We start from the raw sequence: 11,973 nt of genomic DNA, 5'->3' as shown, positions 1-11,973 counted from the left end.
TTTGGAAAGAAAAGGTAGTTTGGAGATAGGCCTGTAATTTGCAAGAACCATAGGATCAGGAGCAGGTTTTTTAATCAGGGGTTTGACTACTGCATGTTTAAAATCTTTAGGGACAACACCTGACATCAGACTATGGTTTACCAGCTCAAGCACCAAAGGACCAACTGTAGGTAACACCTCTTTTAAAAGTCGAGGAGGGACAGCATCATTTGGAGACCCTGCAGGCTTAAGATGACCAACAGTCTCCTTTAAAAAGGAAAGAGTCACAGGCTCAAACCTGTCAAAGACAGCAGAGCAGGAAACAGAGACTGAGAGGTCGTGAGCATGAGGAGAGATTTGAGCCCTTGTGGAGGAGACCTTCTCGATAAAAAAGTGTAAAAAATTTTCACAGGCTTCTGATGAGGGCTCAATACAGTCAGTATATGGTGCATTAAGAACAGAGTTAATAGTTTTAAATAAAACACGTGGGTTATGGCAGTTTGACAAAATAATGTCAGATAAGTGTTTTCTTTTGGCATCTTTTACAGTTCTTTGATATCGACGCCAACAGTCCTTCAGCATCTGGAATGACACTTGTAGTTTGTCCTTTTTCCACTTGCGCTCAGCTCGACGGCAGTACAGGAAGTACACAGAGGTTCAGACAGGAGGAGAGAGCACGGGGAGAACACAGACATAACAGGCTGGGGAAAACATGGAATAAAACACGAAAGGGGACAAGGGCTCATGAATACATAGAGGGGCACACAGGGGGTGAGAGTCACAAAGGGAAAGCACACAGGGAACAACATAACAGGGCAACTCAGGAAACAGAACCTAAACAGGGAACTGAATACAAAAATACAAGAGAACTAAGAATACTGGGCCAACCCGGCCCAGGACCATGACATCACCCCCCCCCCACAAGGGCTGGCTCCAGACAGCCCAAACACAGGAAAACAAAAACCAAACAGAAAACGACCCAGGGCGGGTGGCGGGGGCCCAGGACGGAGGGCCCGGAACAAAAAACAAAAACGAACAACAGAAAACACAGGAGCACAAGACCATAGTTCAAATAAAGTTCAGGGGGCCGACCCAGAGCCCACCGGCACAAAAGTTCACGGGTCACACGGTCGGGGGGCCGACCGGGCGGGTGGCACAGGTGACAGAGCTGGTCCGGAGGCCGGCCGCGCGGAAGGCAACGGCGGCAACGAAGGAGACGACGGAGCAGTTCAGGGGGCCGGCTGCGCGGAAGGCAGCGGCGGCGGCGAAGGAGACGACTAAGCAGTTCAGGGGGCCGGCCGCGCGGAAGGCAGTGGCGGCGGCGAAGGAGACGACTAAGCAGTTCAGGAGGCCGGCCGCGCGGAAGGCAGCGGCGGCGGCGAAGGAGATGGAGCAGTTCAGGAGGCCGGCCGCGCGGAAGGCAGCGGCGGCTCTCCAGTGTCAGGCGTACTGGCCGAGGCCCGGTGGGCACAGGACCAGTCGAGGCGGGACCGGTCGAGGCGGGAGACTCTGAGGCTGGGCCAGACGAGGACGAAGACTCTGAGGCTGAGGCTGGACCAGGCGGAGCTGCAGAGGCTGATGGAGGTTGAACGGGCCCCTCGGACCCTCCAGTGGAGACAGGAGGCTGAACGGGCCCCTCGGACCCTCCAGCGGAGACAGGGGGCTGAACGGGCCCCTCGGACCCTCCAGCGGAGACAGGAGGCTGAATGGGCCCCTCGGGCCCTCCAGCTGACGTGACGCGAAGCGGTGGCGTCGCCGCAGGGTGCCGGATAGGCACACCTGGGAGTCCAACAGCAGACGCAGGACAAACTGTTATGAAGGCCCCTGGCTGGACTAGGAGCTGAGGAAACACAGGCTGCTGAGGCACAAACCCAGAGAGAGAGAGAGCAGGTAAAAAAACAGTCTATAGGGCTTAACATCTTAACACAAGAAACCATGAAGTGGACAGTGGTAGGGACCACCAGTTCTGAGCCAGCAATCATTAGGTTCCCAAAGTCTGCATCAGTCCAAAGTGGCTCAGAGGTTACTAGCCCAGTCTGTGTAGTCCTAGGAGAGGTCAACATAAGCTGGTTGGACTCAACCGGTGGTAGTGTGCGGCTCAGAGGAGCTGGTTCGACCATACGGAAAACAAGAACCACCACTCGATCCACAAAAACAAAGCTTAGATCATCAGGAGCTGACTCCTGGAAAAACAGTAAATACACAGATATGGACCTAACTAATGGCACCGTGGTAGCATGACTGTGGTGTGTTGGATGGATGTGTTTGTTGGAACCCGTACCCGCAGTGATCTGTGGTTTCAGAGTGCTAACCCTATTGAGTGGAGAGACAGATATAGGTGAAACGGTACGTGAACCATTAACTGAAGCAGGTGACACTTCAGGCTGAGAGAGGGTGGTTACGACATTGTTCAGGGCCAAAACCCTATCTAGTGACGAGTTCATAGAGGCAGGAGAAAATGGTGTCACATAAATCCTGACCCCAGCTTCCATCTCCTGAGTGGTGGTTATGGTGCTGGAGCAAAACAGTTCAGAACCACCTGGTTTGTTATCTATGGGGAGACAGGAGACGTGTTGTGACATTACAGTGTCCTGGTCACCATGATCTGCTGTTATGTGTGCATCTTGGTAACATGCTAGGGGTTCATGACCAGTGTTCACAGTCTCTGGTTCGTGAAAAGCAAGTGTAGCTGGGCACACCGGAGCACTAGCTATGCTTTCGTTGCCTTCATTCAGTGACTGATGGAGGAGCAGGGAGGGAAGAGAGAAACCACAGGCAACTCAGGTTTAGTTGGAACTGCAGACACGGAAAGAGACACCAAAGGAAACACCTCCCTACTGCTATTAAAACCAAAGGCGGTGGGAAACCTTGTCAGTCTGTGAATCGAGTCTGTGGTCCCTGCCGGGTTGAGTGAAGCGGGAGCGGAACTGTCTCTGGCCTGCGGCTCGGTGAATGGCTCATTGCTAGCCACCTCACTGGCTAAGTCCGTAGCCTCCTCACATGCCTTCCGCTCAGAGGTAACTTGGAGCGACTGGACAGTTTCACTCACGAGCGTCGGGCAATGCGGTGGCGACGCGAACGCCGTTTTCTTTTGGCCGTGGGCCCCGTAGACATGGGAGATGGAGGCTCCTGAGGCGTCGCAGCGGCTGAGGAGGCGGTAGTAAGCGGAGTGGCAGGCGGGAGTCCCAGGCAACTCCGGGTGCCCCCAAGGGCTAGCCGTGTCCCGCGGAAAACCTCATCGTAGGGGGGAGCGAGCCATGGCTCCTCTCGTAGCTCTTCCTCCGGTTGCGCGCATACGGCGTGCTGCCGCTCCTCGAGGTCGGAATCCGCGCCCCCCACAGCCACCTCGTGTTGCTCAGTGGAGGGCAAAATGGGCCGTGGCGGTGCGCGACAGCGGCGGGAACGCCGTTTCCTCTTAGGGGCGGCCGTGGGCTCAGCCTGGCCTTCCGTGGCGACCGGCTCCTCGCCCTCAGACCACATCCGTGCCAGGCAGGAAGCAGGAGACGAGTAGCCCGATCGCGGCGGCGAGGGTGGGTGGTCGATCTGTGGTGGGACAGCTGACGAGAGCTCCTCCTCGGTGATAAGCCAGGGCTTCCAACGGAGCTCGTCCTCCCGATACGCCCGTAGCACCTGCTGCCGCTCCTCTTCACCGAAGTCGCTGGCCTCTGGCATCTCCGTGCGCCACGTAGTGTAGACAGGCGGTGGCGAAGATGTAGAAGCTGAAGAGAAGCGAACAGGCGGCGTAACGGTGGTGAGCCCCATGGTCCCGATCCTGACCGTTTCCGGTTCTTTCTGGGACAGCTGCCCCGGGCGGATGCCCACGGCGGACACAAGAAAGTCCCGGATGTGGGGGCGCAGCGCGCCGAATAGCCACGGGAGCCCGGACACCATCCGCTGAAGACGGACGGCTACGGTCTCCCGGTATTCGCCTCTAGGCAGCGTCGCCCATTCCTCACAGTGGTATTCCACCGTGTAGACCAAGTCTTCCTGGAGGTCCGCGGAGGGGTTGTGAGCTGCTGGGTCCAGTTCGGGGTCGCGTTCTTCTGTCATGATTCGTTGTGTGGCAGGCAGGAGAAGGACCCAAGATGCAGACTCACAGACACGGGGATAAACTTAAAGATCACAGTTTTAATGCTGGCTTAAAGGTGAAACACAAAACAGTACTGAACTAAACTGGAAATCTAAACATGAGATGTACCAGGAACCACGGGGAGAATAACACACAACATGAGGGAGAACGCGACGCCGAACAGAGGGAGACGCAGACAGAAATACACAGAGGGTTAACGAGGAAAGTGGGAACACACGGGGAACACAGCTGACACAGATAACCATAACGAGACAGGGTGGGGTGAACATAACACTGACGGGAGACGGGCAGAGTCAAACAGGAAGTACACAGAGGTTCAGACAGGAGGAGAGAGCACGGGGAGAACACAGACATAACAGGCTGGGGAAAACATGGAATAAAACACGAAAGGGGACAAGGGCTCATGAATACATAGAGGGGCACACAGGGGGTGAGAGTCACAAAGGGAAAGCACACAGGGAACAACATAACAGGGCAACTCAGGAAACAGAACCTAAACAGGGAACTGAATACAAAAATACAAGAGAACTAAGAATACTGGGCCAACACGGCCCAGGACCATGACACAAACCAGTACCGGCACCAAAAAAAAGAAGATTTATTCATAACACACGGGAAAAGACCCAGGGAAACCGAGTTAACGATAAAAATGATAACAATAAAAACTGATAAAAAACCCGAAAACCATAAATTTCACACCTGAGCCTCAACTCTCGCGGCCCAGTACCAAACGACTCACGGGCGTTGGGGACCGCCTTCCTAAACTATAGCCGTACCCAATTTGAGCATATGGTGAATGTTGAGAATGAATGACAGTCATGATCATGGTCATTGGGAGGGATGGTGGGAGGAGGAGTGTCCAAGGATCAAGTGATTCTTCTTCAGAGTCCCCAAGAAAAAAAAGGGCTCTGATGGGCCTTCTTGACCAGGCTGCAGGTGGTAGTTGACCAGGGCAGATTCTCAGAGATGTGGGTCCCCAAGAACTTGAAGCCGGAGACCCGTTCAACTGCTCTGCCATTTATGTAGATGGGGACATGGGTTACTGTCTTCTCCCTCTTGAAGTCCACAATGAGCTCTTTGGTTATGCTGATATTCAGGAGCAGGTTATTGTCAGCACCACATAGCTAGGTGCTTTACCTCTTCCCTGTAGTAAATGTATCTACTCATGTGTTTCTTTACATCGTTTAAGCAAAATAAATGAATATGAAACATAAATTGATACTTTTACATGCAGGTAGGTTACTGCGACTCTTTGTGTTCCTGTCTGACTCCGTATACAGAAAGGCAAGACCTGCAACCACCAAATTACCTACAGCTGTTATACATGTATTAGACCACCTGTCATTTAAACAAGAAAACACCAATATTTTTATTATTTACTCAAAGTGCACACATTTGTTGTACATTTGACAATTAACTTGTACTATAATACATTGTACAGAGGGGGTTGTTAATCAGTGTCAACTGCTTTAGTGTTAATGACAGTAGATGCACTAAAGGGGCAACAATTCCCTAAAATAGGAATGGTTTTACAGGTGGAGGCCCGTCACATTTTCTCATCTTTTCTGGGGTTTTTTTTACTGGATTTCCATTTGGCTAAGGCCACCATCACTACTGGTAACATGAGGTGAGACTTGGACCCTAATGAGGTTGCATAAGTAGTCCAGTTACTCCAAAATAGCACATCAATACGCAACTTTGGCAGGTATGCTGTGTCTCCCAGCACAGTCTTAAGAGCATAGAGGAGAATCCTGGGGACAGGCAGTGACTCTATCAGAGCTGGAAAGAGCCTTAGGAGGTCGTTCACCCACCAGCAGGACCAGGATCTCCTCCTTTGTGCAAGGAAGAACAGGATGCCAGGACTGCCACAACCCTACAAAATTACCCCCAGCAGGCCACTGGTGTGAACGTCTCTGACCAAACAAACAGGAACAGACTTCATGAGGGCCCGACATACTCCAGCCTGGCACCATGGACCCAGACTGGTATTAGCCGTAGAATACCGGAATTGGCAGGTCCATCACTGGCACCCTGTGCTTTTACAGATGAGAGCAGCTCCACCCTGAGCACACATGACAGACATGAAAGGGTCTGGAGAATCTGTGGAGAGTGTTATGTCACTGTCACGGGGTGGAAAGGGACAAGTTATCTAAGTTTTTTTACTGTGCATGTTTTTGTTGTGTTTTATCTTTTTAATGTTTTAATATTGTACATTGGGTTATTTTTATGAGTTTTACTGCATGTTTTAATGGTATTTATTTGTTGACTTGTCCTGGAAAGACTCCGCCCCTACCTGATAATAAACGGATCACACCTGCGAGAGATCCCAGAGAGGCCAATAAGAGGGCCTGGCAGACCACAGGAAGCAGTTCGACCGAGAGGCAAGAGAGGACCGAAGCATGAAGGCACCCATGAGTGTCACGGGAACCCACGAGAGCCTGAAGTGACACGGAGGAGATGAGGCCTGAGAGGCCTGACGTGAGGCTTCAGGGTGAAGTCACAGAGGCGTGACACATGGCGTGGGACATGAGGCCTGACATGAGGTTTGAGAGCAACACGAAAAGAGTGACACATAAGACGGGTTGGAGCTTGGCATTCCAGGGCACGATACAGCACCAGCGACTAGGGACGCGGAGCGAACAGTCGGACGGCAGTAGCAACAAGAGCCCAGCTTGTGCACTGCGGGAGAGCAGAGGCGGCGAGACAGCTGGTGCCGATTTGCAGTTTTAAAGAAGCGGCGGGCGGAGTCGAGAGCTCTGCCCACCCGGGGTAAGTCTTCGACTTATCCCCTTTTTACGAATGAAAACTGCCGAAAAGAATAGTGACTGCCGCTCCCTCCCTTTCTTCAGCGTACCAGGACGCGGAACGCGGGGAGGAAGGCGAGGACTCCGCTGGGTTTCCCTTTTATATCACTTCGCTGGATTTCTTAGTTCTTTGTGACTTTTATACCGTGGCGGATGCCACTGGACTTTTAATGTTGTGTTTTATTGATTTTTATTGTGTTACCCCTTGGCCAGGGTTGTTTTAATTCATTTTACATTTTTAACTATTTAAATATAATAAATTATATTTTAATTATACAGTTTTTTAATCGTGTGCTTTCCCTTGGCGGCTCCACTGCTCTGTCCGTTTGGAGGAAGGTTTCCTCCCTTTAGAAAAAACACTGTGGAAATAGAATCACCTTCCCTCCGTTACATCACCGGTTACATCATTCTACAGTATATACAACGGTGTGAAGACCCCATACCTCACTCTGCCCGCTCATATGTGGTGTTGATGCATGCTGTCCTAAAGTGGTACCAACGAGCCTCTGCCAGATAACAGCTGGTGTCAGCATGGCCCCTCCCAAGAATCCTCAATATCTGCATGTATTTAAAATTGAGAGGTGGGCACCAGCACCTGAGGTGAGGCTGAATAAACAGCCTGTCCTCTGGTCGCAGTTTAGCGTGCCCACCCCCAAGGCCCTATGTGTGTGTGTCATGAGAGTGTAAGTAATGTGAGTGCCTAAGGTGTGGAATAAAACTGAGACAGGTGGCCAAGAGGGGACAGAGGAGGAATGCCTCCCCTGAACCGCAGTGACACACCTGTACCCCGTAACACGTTATTAAGTAACGCGTTACAGTAACTACGTTATTATTGTGGTAACGAGCACGGTAACTAGTTATTATGCCAAAACCAGGAACGCGTTACTCGTTACTGGGATTTAGATAGGCTCGTTACTCGTTACTTCGTGTGGTGGCATCGCGGAGCTTCCACAGATTCAGTAACATCAGCAAGTGGTGGAGGCCAGCAGGTGGATGAAGGAAAAGGGACGCAGGAGGAGAAGAGACCCGAGGCGGCCGCCGGTCCGAGTGTGAACTGAACTTCAGGTAAGAAGTTATAACCTGCAGTCTCTCTGGGTCAGATATGAACCAAGTTTAGGTGGAGTTTATTTTCGTTGTGCTGACTTTTTCGTACTGCGTGCTAGCTAGCATGACGGAGTTTCTATACAGCTGGGTGTGTATGTGTTAGTCCTCATAGGGAAATAGTTCCTCTGCATTTAACCCATTCACCCAGTGAAGCAGTGGGCAGCCACCAATGCAGCCCCCGGGGAGCAGTGTGTAGGGACGGTACCTTGCTCAGGGGTACTTGTACAGAGTGAGAGGCTCCTTGAACCAAAACAGCTACCACAGCATTCATGCAGCACCGTGCAGGACCCTCTGGTATGAGGCTAGTTGGTCAGGGGTTCATCCTACAGCACGATGACCCAAAACATCAGTCCAAGCTGTGCCAGAACTACCTCAGGAAAAAGAACAAGATGGTGAACTTGAAAACATGGAGTCCAGCACAGCCTCCAGACTGAAACCCCATCGAGCTGGTTTCAACTGGACAGAAGAGCAAAGCAACCTACAAGGTCCACATTTATGGGAACTTCTGCAACAGATATGGGACAATATTTGATTTCTATTGTAGAAAGAAGCCACGGCTGTGTTCAGCTGTTATATCTGTCAAAGGGGGCTCCTGATGAGTCAAAGGTTAGAATACATTCTGGTCTATAAACGGATTCCATGAATTCTGCTTTCTTATTTGTACTATGCTTTCCTTTCAGAGTTCAATGAGACATTAAACTGAATAATTTTCAATAAAAACTGGAAAAATTGAGGTGTTCTAAAACTTTTGATTGGTATATGTAAAATTACCCTCTGGCCCCTGCAGGCAGTCTTTAACCTTCAAGCTGAGGTCCTCTACCAGAGGTGTGGGAGTTTGAGCTTCCTGCGCAGTATCTTAGCTGTTCCTACGACTGCGCTCTTCTGGACAGAGATATCTGATGTTCTTCTATCTCCTCCTTTGGCCAGGTTATTATCCCTGCATGGGATCTGATCGCAGGCAGGGCATAGGTGTTAACTGCCTGGATCTTGTTCTTCCCATTCAGCTGAGTTGTCCAGACTTGCCTGACTGCCTGGAGCTATTTAGTGGCTGCAGCTTTCCTGGCCACCTCTTCATTATTCCTATTTGCCTGTGGGTGAGATGGCCCTGTTCAGTGAGCCTTTGTGCTCTATGGATGTGGGAAGATCAACCAGGATAGAATTATTTTTCATTACAAGATTAAAGTTAGCCAACAACTTTGTTTTGAACCTTACGTCTAAGAGGAGCCAAACAGTGCCGGCCAAAGCTCTGTCACAGCACGACTAACTGAAGAGGGGGAGCTATGAGTCAAGTCTGATCCCTCCAAATAATCACTATCCTATTTACCAGTACGACACCTGTACAGCCCACAAGAAACTCAGCCTACAAAAACTCTGATCACTGCATCTACACTATGTGGACATGGAAACCCTGCAGCTGCTGGCACACAGATGTCAGTGCCACAGTAGGTTTGGAGCTCTGCAGTTGGCAACATTTACGCACTGTGCACCTTAACACGTGCACAAATCAGTGACCTAATTCTGTAACGTTACTTGGTCTGCCACTGTGTAAATGGACTGATTCTTATATAGCACTTTTCTACTCTCCTGGAGTACTTCAAAGCACTCTATACAACGTGACTCATTCACACATGCACTTCTTCTCAAGTGCAAACTAATAAACACAGTCTGATAGATGCATCGAAGGGCAACTTGGGGTTACCACCTGAGCCACAGCCACCCCCCAACTCAGGCTGTCTGAGTTTCTTTGATTCTTTAACTCTCCCAATATGCAGTGAAACCATTTACTGTTGATCGTGGGATATTTAGGTGTGCAAATTCATAACCTGACTAGTTGCAATAATGGCATCTCATTACACTCCCGCATTCAAACATTTGGGAAATACTGACCCATTCAAACGAATGTCCGTAAAGGGAGGAGGCGTGGCTAAGTGCCTGATTTTATACAACTGTGGCATTAGGACTGAAAACATCTGAATTCAAAGACTAAGATCTCTGACCCATGTGGCATACCTTGCCATTGTGCAAAAAGCTAGTAAAATAACATTCACTTAATATTCTGAGGATTCACTAAGTTAAACAACCTCCACACATTTAACTTGTTTGTGTTTTAAAGTATCTTGAATTTTATCTAACACGAGGAATAGTAACGTTTCTGCATATGCAGAAAGTGTGCGTGCGGATAGTTTTGTTCACTGTTGCCTGTGCACATGTACATCTCTTTCTTGAAGCAGTGCTTTGTGGCCAGGTGGACCATCTTGTAGCTTGCAGTGAAGATAATAAACCATCAGCACTTGACTACACCACTATTGATCTGCCTCAAAACCCAGCAATTAAACATCGTCATGAACAGTCAATTCACATCCCTGCAGGTTTCTGCAGCCCCCACTGTGCAAAGCTCTTAAAAACACTCCCCTCTTGTCTGTGCTATCTGATGCATTAAAGAATTTTTATTCTCTTCAAAGACTGTTTCATTGTCAGCCTCCTACACAAAGGGTGGAGAACACAGCGCACCATCCTCCTGCAGGCTGTCTACTAAACACCTAAGGAACTGAGAGGCATCAAATGCATGCTGATACGATCCAGTTATGGCAAAGCCCTTTGAACTAATACTGCGTCACTGGCATTAGGACATAAAGTACCACAATATATAATACAGAGTATGAACATGAATAGAAAGCATATTGGCAAGGTCCAAACAAATGAACATCTTTAACTAAATGAATGCAAAGCTGAAGCAGGACATGGCTCTGCAACCTTCAGTTCATCTTTGAATGCTTATAACAAACTAATAATTTCACATAGAAGAAATCTGATTATCCAAAAGATAATAATAGATCTCTGCATCTAATGTGATGTATAAACTGTTTTTACAAAGCACCGCTCAGATGGTTGGTGTTAGGTATTTTAGTACCATGGGAGCATTTACTGGATATTGTTTTATAGTGACATTATACAGGAAAACTCTGTCATTCAATAAGGCCCCTTTGTTTTAGTTATTTTTCTCTTTGACCCAAGAATTGATGTGTGAGAATCACAGGCTGGTACAAGGTTGAAATACCACAGAGATCACTCCCTCAGCTACATTAGTTTCTAAATCTCTTAGGAGACGCCTGTTGAAGGCCAAATGGTTTGTTTCAGATTTCACTAATGTAAGAACTCTTTGTTTTGTGCCTTGAAAATATGTCGCTGAGATAATCACAATTGTAGCTGAACTGATACACTATACAAAGGATGCTTCTTCACCCAAGGGCAGGAAGACGCTCCCTTATCTTGGTCTGTACTGGTTTAAACTGAGAATCTGCTGACTCATGAATTTTTCCCTCTATATAAACTGTTGTACTTGTGAATAAAGTTGAGTCAATTTGGGAAGACAACCTGAAGCAGTCTCTGTTTTCTTGTTCTCCCAAGCTGCTCCCGAGAATATATTTGACTGTGTTACAGACTAAGGGACATTCTCTGCTGATAGACGTCCACGCCTCGGAGGAAGTCGATCCACGGATTAGGCCCTGGAAACCGTTTCCTTCAGTTGGTAAATGTTTTTCTGTTCAAGCATCTGACTTGTAATAGGTCTGGAAAGAAAACTACATATGCAAAAAAATGTAAGCACAATACTACCCTAATTATTTATCATAACACATGATCACATGTCTTTGGGGGCTCGAGGCAAAGCTCTCCATTTACCTGACTACTTCTTGTTCCGGACCTCACCTCATGCCACTGTCACCAGGCAGAGATCAGGAGAGTTTGTAAGACTCACACTGATCCACAGTGTCCCTTTGTTGACACTACTCGCTAGCTATTTGAATACCAGTTAAACAATCCATGTTGAACGGTGCAGAGAATTCATCTGTTTGATGGCAGAGACCTCAGGATGGACCAAAGACACAGAGGGCTGTGACAGAAAATGTGAAATACATCATTTACACCTTCATTTCATAAAAGACGCCGAGCATAGAAAATTTTACTTTAAATACTCCCAATTTCATTTGGAATTTT

The sequence above is a fragment of the Astatotilapia calliptera genome, chromosome 23, assembly GCF_900246225.1.
Source record: "Astatotilapia calliptera chromosome 23, fAstCal1.2, whole genome shotgun sequence".
Classification (NCBI taxonomy): domain Eukaryota; kingdom Metazoa; phylum Chordata; class Actinopteri; order Cichliformes; family Cichlidae; genus Astatotilapia; species Astatotilapia calliptera.
Note: the sequence above shows the minus strand (reverse complement) of the source record.